Source organism: Chinchilla lanigera, unplaced genomic scaffold (genome assembly GCF_000276665.1).
Source record: "Chinchilla lanigera isolate Chin_1 unplaced genomic scaffold, ChiLan1.0 scaffold00087, whole genome shotgun sequence".
Taxonomy (NCBI): domain Eukaryota; kingdom Metazoa; phylum Chordata; class Mammalia; order Rodentia; family Chinchillidae; genus Chinchilla; species Chinchilla lanigera.
In genome coordinates, this window is record NW_004955488.1 from 4,545,917 (window position 1) to 4,568,184 (window position 22,268).

General features: G+C 38.2%; 1 pseudogene; it reads left to right on the forward strand.

Annotated features, from left to right (window-relative positions):
- Positions 1 to 295: 295 nt before the first annotated feature.
- LOC102006467 lies at positions 296 to 17,799 on the forward strand (annotated as a pseudogene).
- The last annotated feature ends 4,469 nt before the right edge of the window (positions 17,800 to 22,268 follow it).

A 22,268-nucleotide genomic window follows, 5' to 3' on the forward strand; every position in this document is an offset into this window, starting at 1 on the left:
TAGGCAGGTGTTGCATCACTGAGCTATATCCCCAATCCCTAACATCATTGTTTTTTTTATGTTGCCTTATCTTTCATTGTGGATCAGTAAACAGATCTGAAACATGATTTATTGTATTAAGTGACCTGCCCATAACAATACTACATTTTTTCATATATGAAGCTATTTTGTTTCAGAGCTTCTAAGAAAGTTGCCTTAGAGAAGGAGATGAGCTCAAAGTTGACATTATTTGATTCATAGGCAGGTATCAAATGGTAGGTCCATTAGTTTTGGATGTAAGATGAGCTTGTGAAATATGGCGGACAGTAGAGGCAAGCTGTATAGAGTGACAGCACTGTCAGTGAAGACATCCTCACAAAAGTCCTGTCAACCTGTAAGTTTCATCATGCTACTTACTTTAATTTATATAGGACAGGTGATTTATCATTTTAGTTTGTGCACTTTCTTATCCTTGGTACACTTTGCATATCATAAAATTTTTTTCCAAACTCTTTAAAAACCATCTTCTACTGGGTGTTTTTTAATACCTTTATAGCCTCTTGACTGAATATTTCACTGTCATTTTAATACTTCTGTCACTCAACAATACACCTAAAAATAGTTTGGTTTTGCACAGCATGTTTCCCACTGGGTAGAGAAAACTGGTACCTGGCAGAACTTGACTAAGTAAGGCAACTGAGTTGCACTGCAGTGATTCCGGCCCTGCAAGAAGAAAGGAAAGTCTGATATCCATAATGTGACCCCCTCTGTTCCCCACTGACATAGCTGGAAACATAACTGGAGTGTCCCCAGATTTCTCCAACTTATCAATGCTGCTTTGAAAAATTCGAATGTCCAAGAAGCAAACCATTTTTCAAGTGCAAAAACAACTATTCACCCCATTTATCAAGATCTTATTTCCACTACCAAAATAAAATTTTCAAAAATGTCCTCTGTAGACAGAAACTAATAACACAAAACTCCAAAGCAGCACTGATACTGTCATTCCTAGTTCACAATTTTTTTCTAAATCTGAGGATGATTCTTTTAATCTAGAATAAGCACTAAAGCCTCCACTTCCCCCCAGTCCAGGGTTGTTATCCCCCCAAACAGCTGTGGATTCATAAATGAAAAAATAATGCCTATGGTTACTAATTTGCAAATTGTATAACATTGAGTGTGTTACATTGATTAATGTGGATTCTTTCTCCACAAGGCTGAAAGTTTTCAAGTGTTTTGGAACCTGTGGGACAAACCTGAGGCAAACAGTCAAAGTGAGCAGCTTTGCTGTCCTGTCTCAGCCTCCTGGGGAGCTAAACTCCACCCCACTGGGCATTAGGAACAGTCAAGCTGCATTTGAAAGGGTCCCTTGAAGAAAGTCCCTCCGTTCCAAATGAATATGCTAAAGTGATAGATTAGGATGGATGTTTTAGGCACACTTGCTAGACACACCTCAGTGAAATCAGGGAAACTTGCTCGATCTCTAATGTACACAGGAAAATGTGTTCACCGAAATTATGTATGCTTACAGGCAGACAACGCGTCCAAATATTTCCCTACACTACAGTTAATACTTTGCCAACGTCTTTGCTTCAGTGTTGCTAGTATCCTATATGTATCCACCCATTTAAATTACTAAACATTTTGTTTATTCAACAGACCGTCCCTGTTCCTGAGCTGTGGAAAGTACTGGGGCTTCGACAGACAGGAAAACAAATACAGCTTTCCAAATCATTCTTGGAACTGTCGGAAGCCCAGTGTGGAAAAGTGGGAGGAAAGGAGGACTGAAAGGAAATGTAGATTAAATCATCAAGTGAAATAAATTTGTTAACTACCGAATGGTTACCCCGGATATTTTACATATGGATGTATGAGTTTCAAATTACCTAAGAAATGATTCGTAAAGTACACTGAATACGCCTATTCAATATCTCAAGCAAGGGTAAATAATGATAAATAATAACACACTCAGCACCATCAATCTACTGCGCCAACATTTGTCAAGCAAAATGATTATATATTTTATTATACAGGTTAGTAAAAGTGTCGTTTATGAAGCATTACGTATTATATTATAAACATTTGAAATTGAAAGGCCGATATAAGTCAGATCATCTTGCTCCATTCATCCGGGATGGCAGAGGGAATTTTGCAATGGAGCCCATTACCCAGCAGGGGCGCTATAGGAAGCTCTCAATTCACTCAGCGCACAGGCCTCCAAGGACAGGGAATTCAAACGTGTCTTTTAATATTCTCTGAAGCTGGTAAAGGAAGAAAGACTGGTCATTTTTTTTAAAGACAATATCTTTTTCCTTGGAAAATTGGGGATAAGGACGCTGTCAAAATACCAAGGGGTCCCCCTGACAGTTTTTGTCCAGCAATGTGAACTGAGGAAGTTAAAACTGGGCTCTCTTTGCATCCTCAGAGTCAGCTATCTTTCTCTGAAGCTCAAGGTTCTTGCTAGGTCGCACAGGATGGCTGTTTGAAGACTCGCTTTCCGGCACAACCCCCTTCCCCCAGTGGCTCCTGATGAGCAGAGTGATAAAAGACAAGGAAGGAAAGGTTGCTATGGCCAAGCACAGGGGGTGGCTTTTGTGCTTGTTGTCCTAGCATTCCTTCTCCTCTAAATAGAGGAAGGAGAGCTGCCCACTTCACCTCACTGAAAGCTGCTGCTTGGCCTCAACACATCTGAAAAGCAGGTATTCAGGTACAAGAGCACAGTGAGAGGATCTTGCTACATGGGCACCTGTAACCTGTGAATATATCATCACAGGAAACTGTTCGTGTGCATGGTATTGCTTTTCATGGCAAAACCCAACTGATGGCGCTACCATTTTAGCATCAGAGAGCAAAGAATCCTTTCTTCTGATCTTCGTGTTCTCTTTCTGTCTGGAAGGTCTTTGTTTTAGAAATCATGACACTTCTAAATATCTAACTTACTGCGACAATAACAGCACTTTTCATCATAAAGAGTTGTACAGAACTAAATATAAAGACCCTATCTTGCCTCCTTCCTGGGTTCAATCACTTATTATAACCAAGGCTTGTTTCCCATAGGGGAAAGAAGTCTGGTAACACAATAAAGTTTCTTAGTGAAGGTCATTCGTTTTTATTTACTAAGCCTCAGGTTTATTATCTCAGCAAATTGCAAAGCTGTGGCTTTAGATAGTAAGTGCAAATGTGTTTCTTTAGAAAAAAGTAGAAATTCTGGGCTGGGGATTTAGCTCAGGGGCAAAAGCGCCTGCCTGGCAAGCACAAGGTCGTGAGTTCGATTCCCGGTACCAGAGAAAAAACAAAAAAACCAAAAAAAAAAAAAAAAGAAAAAAGTAGAAATTCAAATCTGAACATAGTTTATTTAGCTAGATATCCATGTCTTCTTTTCCTTTTCAAAGGAAAAGAACGTGTAGTACAGTTCATATGTTGGTCGCCTTTCTGTCACGTCCACGCCATGCAATACCTTTGAGGATGGTGCTTTTCAGCAACAAGAGTTTTCATCTCCACAGCTATTTCCAAAATTAAAAAAAAAAAAAATAATGTATGGCAGAAACATCTGGTATACCTCTCGATGTGGAAACATGCATACTGCCAGAATGCAGCTCATTGTCCAGGTTAGGATCTGTGCATCTCTTTCTGTTTCTTTATAATCCTCCATCTGAGAATATTGTATTTAATTTAGCTTAATTTTAATTTTTTTTGGTTATCTGGTCCCAAAATATTGGACTGAAACAAGTAGAAGAATGTAGGTAAGTTCATCAGCTTGGAATATTCAGTTTCTGTGTGATGGAAACCCAGGTTCAGCTGAAATATAAGATAAACAAATGCCTTCTGGGGACCTAAGGAATTGATCAGCAGTCAAACTCCAGCAAAGGCAGAGACACACGAAGAGTAGAAACATCTGAGATTAGGGAACACCAGTGGAGCTCTCAGGACACCATCTCCTTATCTAACAGTGTCTCCTACTTTTGTTTCGTTCATCTTTCTTACAAGCCAGGGGGTTTGGGTACAGGTCAAGGAACATGAGAGCTGACAACCCCAATGTAGAAACAATAGCAGAGAGGGAGATCTTTCCATTTGCAGCCTAGATGTGAAATCCAGGATCTATTTTAAGATCACTGAGTCACGGCACCTTGGGTAAATCACTGTTGTCACAGAAATGGGTCCAGAGCGAGCGTGTCCCATGTGGATTTTCTCTAAGATGTTTTTATATCCAATAAGAGGACAATTTTGCCTACTTGAGATATCAGACCCATTTCTATAACACAGAGACCTGGCTGTGTCAGGCCAGTTTATAAGGAGTGAGACTAAGAGTAAGCATCAGGTTTCTTTTCTTTCTCTCTCTCTTTCTTTTTCTCTTTCTTTCTTTCTCTCCTTCCTTCCTTCCTTCCTTCCTTCCTTCCTTCCTTCCTTCCTTCCTTCCTCCCTTCTTTCCTTCCTTCCTTCCTTCCTTCCTCCCTTCATTCCTTCCTTCCTTCTCAAAGCTTCTATAACCAGCCAATCTGTAGAAATTCCAAGTCACTAGTAATTGACAAATAACAAGAGTTTAAAGTACTGGTGATTAAGTAGGCATATGTGAGGGAAAATTTGGGAAAAAAATGCTTTGAAAAAAAAACTGACCTTGAAGGAAAAGATGAGCAAACAAGCAGAAGTCTTGAAAATATGCACAAGCAGATGGTTAGGAGCCAGTGGAGTAAAATGAATTAATGAACAACTTGCCTGAGGAAGTGAGAGTATGACATGAGAAATGTGTATATTTATCTTCAAACACAGTAGTAGGAAATATAGCTCAGCGTTAGAGCATTTGACTACACAGTAGTATACATTAAGTATGTACATCTTTTTCTATGTCTATGTGTGTTTTTTAAGAACAGCTTGCTTCTTATTCTGCTGAAAAGTTGGGATAGAAGTGAGAACAACTTGTTTAGTGGATCTCACTTCAGTTGGGAGTCATTTGCAAAGAATGGAGTTGGACTTGGAAGAGAAGAGAAAGGTAATATGACATCATGAATGATGTGCCTATGATCATTTAATGGTGGTAAAAGGATTTTGAAGGCACTGTAAGTGTAGGAAGACCAGTCCACATGAATCGATGTGGAACTAGCTGTGTCCTGACTCTACAGAATAAGGACGTGCACATTATCATGGCACCATGCTCAATAATGGACATTTATCCATAGGTTTGAGATTTCAAAATAATATTGACTTTCTAATTCTCATTGAAATATTTACCCATGGTTGATTTTCACTGCTTCCTATGAAATTATAAGTGAGGTATTAAATTTTAAGAACAGATTCTGCTACTCATTTATCATTCTAGTGTGGCAAAAACCTTACAAGATTACTATGTCGTCTATTTTTTTTTTAATCCACAAGATTTAACTTTTTTAATCCACAAGAAATGCTCAAATATATAAGTAGCCAAATTCCACATAATTCCCTATTAATTCCATCATATCAGCTTATGTGATTAAGTGTTGTTTAATTCATCAAACATGGGTTCTTGGTTTGGACAAAAGAAATAAAGACGATTAAAATAACATCACTCTAACGTGGTTTCATTTACAAGTTAGAGTTCCTATGCAAAATATTTTGATCAAATTGCCAGGAAGGGTATGTTAACACGCCATAGATGACATATTAAGTCAGATAGACTTTCTGTTTTGCTAGTGGTTGCAGAAACTTGGGTCTTAAATCAGACATACATTAACTTGATTTTTTTCTTTTCTATTTATAAACCAGAATGTAGATATCTTACAGTAACTGACATTATTCAAATCTAGTGTTTGATACAGAGGAGTCAGCCCAACAGAGATTTTAAAACTTGTTTGAATCCATAAATACCTAAGCCTGAGTCCTACTTTGCTTTTTAACTCTGGAAAAAGCATACCTTTTATGCTACTTAACTACTTAAGTGGAGCTTCCTAGATCATAAAGAAGTTTTTAAAATCCAAACAGAATGTTTATACGCTGAAAGATAGAGCCGGTTCTTCTGTCTGTGGGGTTGGTGCAAGATAGCGCCAGGGGGCCCGGAAGTTCGTTGGAGGACTAGAGGTTTGGGAGCGCTAGGCGAAGGGCTTTCTCTGGTCGGAATGAAGACTAAGAATATGAAACGGAGGACTTGGTGGCCTAACCATCCACAGGCCTTCGCGGGAAGCGTTCATGAGGGACGAGGCTTTGCATTTCGGAGAAAATTGAAGATTTAGCAAAATTACAAGAAATTGCTATGGAAGCAAAAGAAGACCAGAACAGCACAGCAATCGCAGTTCACAGATCAGTACCCAGATCACTTGAAACACCTCTATTTAGCTAAAGAGGAAAGACTCATGAAGCAAGGAAAGAAAGCTGACCAGCCTTTGTCAGAAGAAAAAGTCGACTAGGCTTTGCCTGAAGAACAGTGTAGAGCTGGTGGTGCTTTGTCTAAAGACCAATACCTCAGCCTCAGCCGGAAGGACAGTTTAGCGAAACAGCAAGTCCCACGACTGTTCCTAAGAAAAAGAAAAAGAAAACATCCAATCAGAAAGCACAAGAAGAACAGGAGCAGGTACAAGCCAAGCGCGCTGCTAAGAAACAAGAATTCAAGAGGAGAAAACGAGAGAGAAGAAGCTCAAAGGCGCTACAGAAAGAAAAGAATGGAAGTGCTCAACATATTGAGCAAAAGGACTACAAAGAGTCAGCAAAACTTAAATTTACAAATGGATTATCTTCTTAAAAAGTACAAGAAAAAAGCTGAACCAGACATTTTGTCCTTTAGGGTAAAAATACCCACTGAGTATCTACTTTAGGAAATGGGTACTCCTTGAAAATTAATCAAATTTGTCAACATAATGAGACCTGCTAAACTGTGCAAATATATTTTTTCTTATAAAAGAAAAATGTTAATATGTATAGTTGATGTAATATGGCTGGTTTTATATTTATTTGCCTCTGGAGGAAGATTGGGTTGATGAACTTAAAAAAATCTATTTGGGAGACAGGCTCAAGCATATAATACTTTTGCCACATATCAAATTCATATGAAATAAAAATTTTTGAAAATAAAAGAAAAGATAAAGCCTAAGTTTCCTCAATAACCTATAGAATTTTATTAGTACAAGTTTTAAAAACTTCAGTCTACCTGACATCAAGGAATAAATCCTCCAATAATTTTAACTTTGGTACCTTTAATTTGTGCATGCTAGTGGAGCTGATCATTAAATAATATAACAAATAATATAACAATTATCAAGCCACAGACTATTACTATGGAAGAAAATCAAAATATTTTGTTTTACAAAAAAAAAATTTTTTAAAAATACAGATGTAATTCCAAATCTGTCCTGATTGAAAATCTTTTATTTTTGGGGGGGGTGGGTACCAAGAATTGAACTTGGGACCTTGTGCTTGCCAGGCAAGTGCTTATGCCACTGAGCTATATACCTGGCCCCTCACTAAAAGTCTTAAAAAGCCCAAATGAAGCTTTTTCAGTGACTAATGTCTGCTGAAGAAGACTATGGAGACCTCACCGAATGACCATAGACTTGTTGGCTTTGCTTTATTTAATCTGAGCCCCAGGGCATAAGCAAATTAAAGGGTTAAGGGGCTTCATTTTGACCCAGCCTCTAAATAAACATAGTTGTACTCCACTGCCAAAATCTACGTCCACTGGTAAATTTAAAACTGCTGTGACCTTTCTTTGCACTTCTCTCCTTAGAATTCTAACTCATTTTTGGTGAAGCATGCATGTGCTTAGCAAGCGGGAGGCCAAGGACTCAATCCCCAGCACCAAAAACACAAAACAACAACCTAAAAAAACCAAAAATCCAATTGACTGATTTTAACTCAGTGTTAATTTCAGCTAACCAGATTAAATTCCCTGGCGTCTGAGGGGGTGAGTTTAATTAGCTGTTCCAAGGAAAGGGACCATGGCCAGGCAGAGATTTCTGCATGACTCACTTGAGTCATTGTCTCTGCACAGCAGCCAGAGAGGGATGTGGGAATAATTGTTCTACTCTCCAAGCAGTCATTTAAACATTACTCAAATTAAGAATAGAATACTCCCTTAAAGGACACGGCTATGTCAGAGGAAACACATCTAAACTTAGGTAAGGTGAGGCTTTACTGAGAAGGATTACTGCAGATGGAGGGAAGGCACTTGTGCTGTGTGATGTGTGAATTACCTTCCAGGTAAGGGGATTTCCTTTTGTAGGATGAATAAGCAAGGCTGGAGAGAACCTGGTATAGGAAGTGAGATTAACAAAGAAGCAGAGGGGCAGTGATGGGACAGTGGACCTTGAGTTCATCTCATCCTTAAGAGGACTGTTGAGGAGGAAGTTGGTGTGGCCTCAGGCTGAGGCCTGGCTGATATTTATGGAAAAAGAGTTCAACTGCAGTTTGATGGAGTCAGATCTAGAGACACTTTGTTGCAATGAATAGCTGAGAACAAAACAATTGAGCTGACTAGTTTCTGAGGCAAAGGATGGGATTTTAAAGGTATGGTGGATTGACAACTGATGGTCAACTTATGACCTCCAGCTGAATTGAGTAAGCATGGTGCTGTGTGTGGGAGACCCACCTAGGGACTGTGGCCAGCAGCAAAAGAGGCAGAAGTGGAGAGGAAGAAGTTAGGCTGTTGGGAGCTGGTAGAAGCTGTTGGGAGCCTGCTGGAAGTGGAGAGAAGCGGTAAGGAACTGTTGGTTCTCTTGGAGGAGCTCGTCAGTCTGGCTTTCCTGATGAACTTGGCTGTTCTCATCCTCCAAAGAGGATGGCTTCGGTTCACTTTGGGGGAGCTCTGGTCTTTACTCTGAGCATCAGTTCCTGGCTCTGGAGGGGAAGATGGTGCACAGTTCAGTCTCCTGGAGAAGCTTGTTGCATTGGCTTTCCTGATGGGAACTCAGCTAACCTGATCATCGCAGGACCTCGGGACCTCACTGTTGCTGAAGATGGCTGCAGTACTTTTCAGGGGAGCTCTGGTTCTTAGTTTGAATATCGCTTCTTGGCTCCAGCGCAGATCCCTCAGCCTGCTAGCACAGATCCTTTAGCCCACTGGCACAGACTTTCTAGCTTCCACCACTGAACTTTGGGCCTTCCCAGCACAGATCCATGAAACGGGTCTGCATGAGATGTTGTTATGAGCTCTAGGCCTGCAGTTGGACTGGTGGGAGACATTGTGATGAGTTCTAGGTCCTCAGCTGGACTCATGCAGGACATTACCACAGGATCCAGGCCCTCAACTGTATTCTTGGTCTATAGTGTGTGGACAGATTTCCTGCACTCTCTTTTGTATGATTTTCTATTATAAATAATCTTATTAAATGTGTCCTGTATTATATTGGTTTCCCTTGCAAAAAACCCCAAACCACAACAAAAGGATTTTATTTTATATTTTCATGGGTAAACAAGGGAGTTGTCCTTCAGTGTTATCTAAGTCATGTCAAAAAGGCATAGTACTTTGCAATAGCCTGTTTCCCAGAACACAGAAAAATAGGGGGTTGTTCTTGCTTTTTTTAACCAGGGTAGTTTTCTAGGAGCACAAGGCCCTGGTAAAGTTTAGCACTGTCAGTGCATAGATACAGCTGTTGGTTTTTGTTTTCCTCCCCTATCATAAAATGTTAGAGAAGCTGCTTCAGTAGTCAGCAGAAGCCTAAGATGCTCCCCAAGATCCTGACTTTCTGGTGCATGCACTGCATAATTCCTTACTGGGATAAGTGAACATGTTATTGGGTTGGTGAATATGGTGGAACTTTGTATGTAAAATGATGTTACTTTACATGGGGAAAGAAAGATTCTACAGATGTGATTAAGGTTCATAAACAGCTGACTTCTCTCCAGCACAAAGAATGGATATTTTAATGGAAATCTGCAAACTAAGTGGACCTCTATCAGTATAACTACTCTTTGGGGCCTGCATGTCATAAGACGAACACCCATCCAGTGCTGCCAGGGCAGAGCTACAACTAGAAGGTTAAGAACTTGTGGGCTCCTGCTTCACACAGCTGTGACAGCTCCACTCTGAAACATCAGCACACATTTAGTCCTGTTTGATGGGTATTCCACCTTAATAAAAATTCTGCTAAGTCATCATGGTGGTGAGCCAATATGGCGTGGCCCACTGGAGGCCACATGGCAGGCTCTGCCTTCCTCCTCCCCAGTCATATTACAACTTCCTACTCCTTTTTTACAACATCTTGTTTCCCTCTTCCTGCTCCCTATCCAATCACTGCTCACCAAGTCATACAGACCATACACTAAAGCCCACTCCCATCCTGGCCCTATATAGCCTTTGTTCCCTGGGCCAGCCTCTCAGAAGCTCCACATCTCTCCTTTCTGCTGTGGTCTCCTTCATACCTGCAATAAAGGCATTTTTTACCTTGTTTTTACTTGCACAAAAAACCTAACTCTGTTCAACCTTACCTGTTTCAATACCAAACCAAATTCATTCCCTGCCTTTGCAGGTTTTAATAAATGAAGGAGATATGTCTTTAGTTATTGAGCACAGAGTTTCCAAAAGTGAGAAATAAAGGGAACTAGTTAAATGAGACATAGCTGAGTGAGTATAGGTTCTTCAAAACCATCCTCTCAGTCTATCTCTTGAAAATTCTAAACCTCTCTGTTCCTACCCCTTCTTGTCTATAGGAAAAATACTCTCCTCTCGTGAAGTTATAAAGAATAATCTCTACCTATAGTATCTGTACAGTTTATCCACCATCAATAACTGCTAGTTGTTATTAAACAAAGGTGTCACATTATTTCTCTTATATGAGAAACTACATATATATGAATAAATATATATATGGACATGTACATTTAGCAATAAAAAGCAAAATAGAAGAGACATAAAGAGAAAGTAGGAAAAAGTTCAAAAACTTCCCCAAATTACATATTCCACTGTTTCAAAAAATTTCAATATATATGCTAATTTGTCCCATTTATACTACTAGTTTATCTTAGTTCATTCAAAAAAAGATTTTTTTATTTTTCTTCTTTTGAGGATCTTATTCATTTATATCTTGCGCTCTGAGTAACTATGTTGAACATAACACTACACTACATAGTATATTAACCATTATTATTCTCTCATTATTTTGTTATGAAATTTTAATTTTTCATAAAATAAAATATTAGTATAAGTGGGGGGGTAAAGGATTTTAGTTTCATTTTTGTGGCTTGTTTTAATTTATCTCCCTTGATTTCAATGTGTTTCCAGTTAAGATTCTTGACAGTTTCTTATTATTATTGCTGCTATTGTTTTACTGGTTATTTTGACAGGTTAGTTTAGGATTCTGTTTTCTTCTACATTTTTTATATTTCAAATTCCAATAGAGGTTTTTTTGTTTTCAATTTCAGTAAAGATACAAAAAAAATATCAAATTTACAGATTTATTTTGTTTTTTAAAATTCTAATAGAGGGGTAAAGGAAAAGGTCTTAGAAAGAGATGTACTTTCCAAACTATGTCACTAATAAAAATTTTATTCAAGTAAAAAGAAGGTGCTCTATGTTTAGAAGCAATAACGCAGGAACAAAAGAATGTGTCAGGTTGCCAAAGAGAGGTATGCACAGAGGTGAAAAATTGAACAAGTTTCACATGAGACCAGAATGGATTTAAGTGAGTTTAATGCCTTGGCTATTAGGGCAAAGTAGGCATAAGTGCCCTGATAACTGCAATTTTGGATGATTTAAGAGTACAAAAGATAAAATAATAAAATTTAAAGGAGATATTTTTCCCAGGAAGGTTAAGAAAGAAAAATATTCAGCCTTAAGTGTTACTTAGTTTGATAATAATGCTGCCCCCACCCTGCCTAAGAAAGCCTTCTCAAGTAAATTTGTGGTTCCAAGTTTTTTCTTTTCTTTTCTTTTTTTCCAATTTATTTTCATGCATTACCCTTGCTTTTCAATTGAAAGTGACCAGTCCACTCAATGTTTCAAGTGAACACAGAAGTTACTGTATTAATGTGAGATTTTTAAAAATTCTTTGAATTTTGCACGTCAGTGTTAAATAACAGCTATTACTGGCTAGTTCTTTCTGGTCAGGAGGGCTTAGGAAATCTCTGTGAGGAAAACCATTATCACTACAGTTTCCCTGGTAATTAATTAGAGAATTAAAAAATACAAAAGAGAGTTTTTAGCTTAAAAGTGATCACATTGTATGAGTAATTTAGATACCCTAAGAGTTAGGTGAAATCATCGGAAGAACATAGAAGGAAGGAGGATAAAAGCAAGCATCTTTTTCTGTTTTCACCTGCAACTCCTTATTCTTAATGATAGCATCTCTTCCAGGGCTAAATCTGAGACAGAACTCACAGCGTCATGGTCCCTATTGAACTTAGGATGAATGTCTTCCATTACATCATAATAGATGGAAAATATAATAGCCTCATTGCCATCTATCTGTACTTGTATGTGACAGTATGTACGATACTCCGGACAGAGAAGCTCCAATCCAGGCACTCCATTCCAGTAATTTCCTGCTACAGTCAAACTATGGGTGTAGGCAGGCAGAATAATTTATTGAGGATGAAAAAGCCCTGGTGACAATTTACAGTGCCCAAGTTTATTGTCTGTGGAGGCACCTTTAGTTATTATTATGCAATTTCAGAGTCCTGTATAATTGAATTTCAGATTAAAATCCTCATGGAAATGATTCATCATGTATCTGAACTGGCTTTTTTTCTTTTCTTTGACTCTTCTTCAAAACAATTCTTCAGTTTCTACTTACCTGTATTTTATTACATTTCTCACTGCTATAAACCAATGCTCAGAGTTCATTTTTCAGCTGTTCCATTAATTGGATATTTACTTCTTTTTCCAGTTCCCTAATAAAAATGCTAATTATGATCGTATCTGATAGGGATGGCTAAGACACCCCACCAGTACCTTCCTGCGTCCACCTGGATTGACTCACATTTATCATCAGGGCTTGGTTTGTCAGCCAGAATGCAATGTAGCCAACTGCTTGTTCTCAAACCTGCTAAATCCACTTTGGGAAATAAAGCAATTCACAAAATATTCTACTGATTATCCTAGCAAACCCTAGATGGAGAGCTATATCCTGTTTACTTGTGAATGTAATATTATTGGGGAAGAACAATGTTTAAAATAAAATCTAATTTATTCTTACCTGTTCTCAAAATATAATCACTTTATTTACTGCTTCCATATACATAAATTTTTCTATTGTCATCTCTCCTACAATATTCACATATTTACCAGTCTTTTTTCAGATCTGTAAATAACATTTCTATGCTGCTCAGACTACTTGCCTTTTGTAATTGCTGAAGCTGATTCATAAAATGTGCTAAAATGTAGAACTGATCTCTGTAGTCAATACTAAAGCAGAATACTCTAGTTTAGTATTCTTGAGCATTTATATTATTTTCCAAAAAGCTATTTTGACACATTCTTTCATATTTTATACTTTTCAAGAAAATTGTTTCTGTTAATTGGTTTAATGAACATAGCCCATTTACTTTAAAGAATTTCAATGCTCAGTAATTTTCACCTTATTTATTAAAGATTCTTCTCCATTCAAAATTTATTTTAGTCATCAAGATATTCCATTATTCACTTCATTTATGAAGCTATATTTTATTTTTGGCATTATATTAGGCAGCTTTCTGCTACTATTACAAAATACTGGAGAGACTTAGCTTCAGAGGGAAGGGTTTATGTTGGCCCATGGTTTAGCACTTTCAGTCTATGTCAGTTGTGTCTGTTACTTTGGGGGTGTGGGGAGTACTGCATGGTTGAGTGATCTGCTTGCCTTATGTGGCTGTAATGTGGAAGACAGAGGGAGAGAGTGTGGTTTCACAATCCTCTTTGAGAGCTTGATCTAGTGACCTAAGGGCAGTACTACCTCCTCCAGTGCCAGGGACCACGCCTTTGACATATGGACCTTTTGGGGAACAATTATCCAAACCATAGCAGGGGCCAGTCAGTAGACTCATGTAAACCCTGGGAAAAGAATTTGCTGTGCTACAAAAGAACTATAAGCTATGGGAGAATACTGTAATGCAATCAGCCTTGAAATAAAACTCTTAGTTTGACGAAACCAGAATACCTTTACTTATTATGAAACTACTCCACTATTATTTGTAACTATTTTCCTTCCTTTCCTGTGCTTATGCAAAGGCAGATAAATTGGCCACAGGCCTCCTCTGAGTGCCAGTTTGGGTCCATATCAGCTGAGTCCACATGTGTATCAATTTTCTGACTGCAGCTCAGTCTTTTCAATTGTGTTGCTATCAAAATGATTTGCTGTTTAGGCCACAACTACAGATAAAATAAGTCAGAAATGTTGTCTGCCAGAGTTTAAAAGAAGCCCTCATTTTTCCCACAGAACTTTGTCTCTTCTCACCTAAATTTTGTGACCATAACTCTCTCCAGTGCCTGTTGTCCTTTTTTTGCAAGTTACTACACTTTAAATAACACCAGACTATCAATACCATTCAAATGTCGGTTATCGCAGTATATTAAATGTGAGTGCTTACATAAGGTACTGACGTCACTGCTGGTTGTAGAGTCCACCAATCACTGGGTAAGGAGCAAGTGTATGTCAGGATAAGAAGCCAGCCACCACGCTATTAAAGGCTGGCAGTGATTGGCCACTGAATAGATGTCATTCAGTCCATACTTGGCAAAACATATGTTCATGTTGCTTCTCTATCTCCTTCCTAGTTTTACATCATGTAATACACATACTACAAAAATGGATAATTAAAAGAGAAAGTGGTCAACAAAAGTAAAAGCACAGCAAAGAAGCCAAGAGCTCTAGCACTGGGGGCAAAGCTGGGTCTGGATTTCTGTACAGCTGTCTGTGGGGCGGTCAGTACTGCCCCTTGGGGAGGTTCCCCATGTGCAGGTGGAGGATGGGCTGAAGGAAACCCTGCGGACACACGCCAGGAAATAGCTGTGCAGAAAAGAAGGATGATGTCCCAGAGGAAGGGACACTGTCAGGCACTTCCTATGAAAGGAATTCTTGGTGACATTTCACAGCATTGGAAGAGCCAAGGATAAAGTGTTGGCAGCTGATCAAAATGGGTCTCTAAGGAAATTAATATGACAACGGGCCAAGCCAGAGAAAGATGCTCACTCACAGCATAAATCATAGAAGACAATGAAGCAATGGGCAGGAGGCAAGAATCCCAAGAGCCTGAGGTTATCACACTTCACACCTAATTTTTAGAATCTTGTAATTTCTGCTTCACTGGCCTTTTCTCCTGGGCTTAACCTGACAAACACCGGCTCCCCAGGACATTAAAACAGAGGGTCCTGACTATAAACCCCTATCCAGTTAAAGCACACAATACAGGAAAGTGCAGCAGACCCCCCCGGAGAGTAGTACCAAATACACTGCCCATCTTAGCTGTAATTCTAAATCCCCACCGCAGGCAGAACATGGGACATGTGTTCTAAAAACATAGTAACCTCTACCCTCAGCTTTCCCTTATTCCTCTTCAAGGGCGTTCTCCTACTCCCTTGAGTTCCGCCTGTTCTGTTCTGTGGATTCCACCAGGATTAACTAATTGGCAACTTGTCACACCCAGCTGAACTGAATCAACATGGTGCCGGGTGTGGAGGGCACACCTGAGAATTGTTACCAACACAAAAAAGGAAAACTAGAGGGAAAAATGATGGACTGTTGATTCTTCTGGAGAAGCTTGTCACTCTGGCTTTCCTGATATGAACTCAGCTGTTCCCATCTTTGAGGAGCTCAGGTCCTCACTGTCAATGAGGACGGCTGCAGTTCTTTTGAGGGAAGCTCTGGCCCTTGCCTTGAACATCGCTTCCTGGCTCCAGTGCAGATCCCTCAGCCTGCTGGCACAGATCCTTCATTCCACTGGTGTACACTTTCTAGCTTCTACCACTGACCTTTGGGCCTTCCCAGTGCAGATCCTTAATACAGACTTGCATGAGACATTGTCATAGGCTCTAGGCCTCCAGTTGGACTTGTGGAGGACATTGTCATGGACTCTATATCTTCAAATGGACTCGTGTAGAACATTGCTGGAAGATCCACACCCTCAGGTGGATTCTTTGGGTCTCTAGTGTGTGGACAGATCATCTGCATTCTTTTGCATATGACTCTTTAGATGACTATTATAAAATAATCGTGTGATTTCTGTGTCCTCCATTAAATCTTTTCTCTTGTAAACCTTGACTACAACAGACCCCACATAAATCAACAGTATCTCTGGGAACTTTTGCCTGGAAGAACACCCACGTCCCTGACTTTGGCAAAACAATAAAGTCCCTCTCTGTTACATTCAAACCATTGCCCATGTTTATATTAGAATCTACCTGGAGCAATGACCCAGCACAAATAATGTTCAAATGACTCAACACTTTAAGGTACTGGATATTGGGGCTGGGGATTTAGCTCAGCGGCAAAAGCGCCTGCCTGGCAGGCGCAAGGTCGTGAGTTCGGTTCTTGGTACCAGAGAAAAACCAAAACCAAAAAACAAAACAAGGTACTGGATATTGAACCAAGTCTTTCACATTAAGCTACATCCCCAGTCTTTTTACAATTTTTATATTGAAGCAGGGTCTCTCAAAGTCATTGGGTTGCCCCAGATGGGCTGAAAACAGATTTTCCTGCCTCAGCCTCCAAAAATCCTGGGATTACAGGTATGCCCTATTATGCCTGAATGCTTTTTTTTTTTTTTATTTTAAAGAAATAAAAGCACTTGTTAAAGTTTCTAATATTTTAAATAGCAGTGTCTTGAATAAGTGTTTTACTACTTTAAAATTTTTCTCTATATACTTCAAACCAACAATATTAGATATTTTAATGTTTTGACAATTTCTAATGGCCATGAATAATCACAGATTTCCCCAAGTATTATTAGATTGTTGTGCATGATTTCAGCATACACAGCTGGTTAATGTCTCTGTCCTACTATGCAAAGCAAGGACTACTCATAATAATAACTGAAAAAGTATAAACACCAATGGCAGGGAGTGACCTGTGATTATCTGCTGAAGGTTTCTTTCCAAACTGAAGAGAGAGGAAAGAGGCTGGGCTTTGATTATGCTGCCTCTGTGAAGCTTAAATTTAATATTTCAGCACAAAAATAGCATATTCCCAGTTTAATTTTCCTCATCCCCCCCACCTGCAGAATCTTAATCAAAATGCTGTGCAGGCCTGGATTTTCTTCCTTCCTGTACAGAACTCAAGTAGCTTACACTCGTGGTAACAAAGTTGTGTATTGTTCTCACATGAGTGCAGATGTCCACATCACCCAGGAAACCAGAGATGGATTCTAAAAGGAGCTCTCCACGGCCGACAATGGGCGAATTCCACAGGACGCTGCTGCTGAATTTGCCAACACCACCCTATGCGTGCATTTGTGAGCCTGACCACTGCTGCGGAGAGAGCACAGGGATTAAGCTAATTTGAGGGAGGAAAAAAAGAGCTCAGAGGGAGTTGATGGAATCTTTTTCTCAAATTTACAGATTGCCTAAATTAAACTTGCCACTCAAAGTATGAACACAGATTGTCTCTTGTTTATTCAGAGATCTGCAATGGCTCAAAAGAGCAAGTGATTGCCAAAGAGACTGAGAGACTAGAACAGGATGAGAAGTTCCCATCCCTCAATACTTTTTATTACAAGGAATGTTACTTGGAATCCGGAATACGCTTCCTCCTATTCATTGTTTCTATTTACCCCGAGAGCAGGAGCAAGTTCAACTGTTGTGATAATCGTCACATGGGTGAGCCTTCATTGTCCTACACATTATTCATTCAACAGGCTCACATCCGGGAATGTAAGCAGCCAGAAACCAGAGGGCATATAAAACGTCTACAGAAACTCTTTAACTTTTTCATTTTGATGAGTAAATCCAGGTAAACAATAAAAATATTACTTAGAATTCTACCACCTGTATGAGATATTTAAACAATAAGGTAAATGTTAAATAAAATATTATTACCGTAAAAGGCACATTGTTATTAATCCCCATAAAAATACTCCTCATCACTTGGATCATGTCCCTTTATTCTCGCCACTTTCTCAGTGAGTTCTGGAGGTCCTCTTTGTTAAGCATCTTTAGTTGTGCTGTTGTAGCTACCTCGATGTCCTGACTTAAAACATTTACCTTTCTCAGTCATTTTAACTTTGAGAAAGACCCAGAAGTCACATGATGCCTGATCCAGTGAAGAAGGTGCATGAGGAGGCACTGCAGCATTTTTGTAACCCTGCCTGTGAGTTGGATGGCACTTGGAAGCAGGACTAACTATATTTTTTATACACCTCATAAAGAAACTCACCACAAAGGACTTCCAGAACTGCTTCAGAAAGTGGCAAGAATGATGGGATAAGTGTGCTCATGGCAAAGTGTACTATTTGGAGGGGGAGTAATGGCAATGTGTCTGACTGTAATCAGTTCTTTTAAATTTAAACACAGTAAATTTTTCATCAACCTCTGTATGTAAATATGCTTAATATTTTGAGGCATATTATCTGAGACTTGTTTCTATACCAGCAAAGAAATGTAACAATGCGTATAACATTGTGTGTGTATGTGTGTATGTGTGTGTGTGTGTGTGTGTGTGTGTGTGTTACTAGTGATAGAATTCAAAGCCTTCACCCTGAGCTAAATTCCCTGCCCTTTCTGAACTCTGTGAAATTTTCAGGCAGGGTTTTACTGTCACTAAATTTATCAACTTCAGCTGGAAGTTTTGATCTGCCTGCCTCAGTCTACCAGAGTGCATAGGTTTGCATCACATAATGATTACATTTCATTTTGGGATGTATATAATTTTTATCATTTTAAATACCTTTTCCATCCCCTCTCTCTGTTCCTTTGTTTTCCTTCCCTTCTCCATCTCTGAGAAGTTTATCTCTCTGTTTTTCGTACCATCTTTCTCTCTCTCTTTTTTTTTTTTTTTTAGAAAAATACAGATCAAAGCAACACTAAGAGTCTATCTTGCTCCAGTAAGAATCAACTACCATGGAAAACACAAAAAACAACAAAAACTGGGGAGGATATGGTGAAAAAAAAAAAATCCTTCTATATTGTTAGTAGGAAGGTAAACTAGTATTTCCACTGTGGAAATCACTATGGAGATTCTTCAATAAATTAAAAGTAGGAATTCCATTTGATCTAGCTATGTGTCTCCAAAAGTTAAAGATATTATATTGACTTACATACCTACACATGTTTATAGCAGTACAGTTCACAATTACCAAGCTATAGAAGCAGCCTGGAACACCAACAACAGACAAATAAATGAAGAAAATGTGATATATTCACACAATTTATCCATAATGATAAACTCAAGCCATTTGTCCGAAAATAGATAGAATCTGAGACCATACTGTTAAATGAAATAAGTCAAATGCAGAGGGGTAATTATTACATGGCTTCTTTTACATGAGAAACCCAAAACATAATGTCATCTTTTAGTAAAAAAATAACATTTAACCATTTATTTTGGAACCTGCTACTTTTGACTTAATATATTAACAGATACCATAACAAGAAATATATATCTGAGTTATTATTTAAGATGGTTTAACTCATCATATAAGTAAAACAGAACTTAAAAACCAACCTTTATCTTGAGCATGCTACGGTCTGAATGTCTGTGTGCTCCCCAATCTCAAATTCATTTGTTGAAGTCCCAGTTCCCAAGATGATCGGGTTAAGATTAAGAAGTGAAGGCTTTGGAAATTAAGAAGTTTAGGACTTCCATGGATGGGATTGTTGCCCTTTTATAAACAAATAAACAAACAAACAAACAGAACCTGAGGAAGATGGTGCCCCTGCCCCCACATGCAGATGTAACTGGAAGGCACCATTTGTGAAAGTGGGGCCTTGGCAGATAGGAATTGCAGGTGCCTTGACCTGAGAATTCTCGGTCTCCTGAACCATAGGAAATAAATTTCTGTTATTCATAAACTGAGTAGTTCACATCTTCTGTTATTGTAGCTGGAATGGAGCAATATAGACATTTCAATTATTTTCTTATTTCTCATTTTAAACACACATTAATGTTTCCCTGAACATCTATCTTTCATGTATTATATTTAATGATTTTAATATATATCTTCACAAGAAATGCTTTTTAGAAGAGTTGTATTGTCTTAGATTCTAGCCATATTGTGTTTATCAGATTACCCACATCACTATCAATTTACTTTTTAAACTTTATAAACTTGCTAATCTGGTGAGCATACAAGGCTTTCACTTCTCAGTTACATCCTGGACTTTCCTGAAAAGGGCATTTGTTCCTATTTCCTAGCCATTTCCATTTCTTCATTTATAATTATTTTTACCTTGCACTTTGCTCATTTTTCCATAAAAACTATGGTTTTTTAAAAAATTAATTGCTAGCTTTATGAAAAAAATAACAATACATATATACTACAAATACTTTTTATTTTACAATATGTATTTTAATTTGAGGAAGTATTATTTTTACAATAAATTTTACCCTTTATTTCATGAAATTTCTCATTCTTTAAAAAGCATTTTTACATTTGCCATTTGAATATGATATTGCATTTAAGATAATAAAATATTACCTACTATTTATGGTTTTACTTCAAATATTTTAGAATAGTATTTGTTTTAGTTACTTTTTTTCTCATTGCTGAGACAAAATACCCAACACTCAGAATTAAGGGAGGAAAGGTTTATTTAGCTCACAGTCTGTGGAGGTTTCAGTTGATACTTGACTGGCTCCACAGTGGCACATGGCAGAGGGCAACAGTTCATGGCAGCAGAACAGCAAAGCAACAAGAGCAAAAAAGGAGGAGTGGTGGCAAGCAGCCTCTTTCCTTCCCCTACATTGTATGCAAAACTATCTGCCCCAAAGCAGGTATTACTCTCACACCTATAATCAATCAAACTCTAAAAGCCCACCCCATGACCACATGAGGCTTTGAGGGGACACCCAGACACAAACCATAACAGTGTTTCATGTTTCTACATAAAAACATTTTTACATTGAAATTTTACTTCCTTATATAAAGTGTCAGGTAAAAGTGTAATATATTTTCCCAAACACTCTTAAAAATAGTTTTTCTACACTATTAACACTATACAAGTAAATTTTACTTTAAATACAATTTGTTTTAGTTGTAACGTTCTATTTTTTTTTTTTTTTTTTTTTTAGATTTCTGGGTTGCTGCTAAATTTCCCGGTTTCTTTCCATTCTGTAGAATTTTTAACATTATTAATCACAGCTGTTTCAAAGTCCCTGTCTGTAAATGTCATCATCTTGGTGATCTGTTTCCATTAACCAAATTATTCTCTTGCACATTCTCTGTTTCTTCATATGTCTATAATTTTTTAATGTATACTAAATGTTATAGATGACAAATTGCAGAGCTTCCTACACTATTGTTACTTTGAGGCCTTCTTTTGCTTTCATTTTAAATGCAATTAAACCCGGCATTATCTAATGCAATATTTTTATTTGGGTTTGTTTTTAAACTACATCCTATTGATCTATTTGTCTGGTTAGTTTTCAGGGAAAAACAAAATAAAGTAGCCCTGATTTCTCTGAAGATTAGAGTTTTGTTCCAGTTACAATTACATAAGCAGCGGATCACCCTGACAGTGTGGAGGTGTGGTTTCAGACTGTTAGAACAGGTGCACTTTGGCTTTGACATTACTCCGAGAATGTAGTTCTTACTGCTACTAAGCTACAGACTGAGTTCCGGAAGCCTTAGGTGCTTTCTGAATACCATTACCATGGTAGGAATCAAACTCCTAACTATAATCTCCACCTCCAAACAATTGCTGAAACCACTGAATGGCTTTTATGAGCCTTCCATGTGCTTTTGTTCGTGGTGTAGCAGGAACCTTGCTCCACACAACCCTGGGGTCAGCCCAGATGTCCCCATAGTGTGTACTTAGAATTCAGAGCACCTCTTGCATCTCCCTCCCTTCTGGGATTCTCCCATCCTACTTCAAACCAAAGGCCATACCTAGCTGCAAGGAAGCATGGGAAATGTAGTCTTTTTAAATAGTTTTAAATTTTATTTTAAAGAGAAAAAACAATTCCAAAACAAGAGGAGCTATATTAACAATGTTAATATATTAACAATGGTTAATATATTGAATACTGTTATCTTCAAGGTAATTGCTCAGATTACATGATATAGGCATGAAAGATTGATCAAACAATATAAGCGCAAACTGTTCTTTTCAATGTACTAAAAGAAATTAGTAGCATAACTATCTTAGCTATATTGTGTATATATATTTTCTTTTCCCTTCCTCCTTTTCTCTTTTCCCCATCCTAGTTGTTCTTTCTTTTTGAGCAGTTTGTTCCCATTTCACAATATCTATTGCACATTTTGAATCT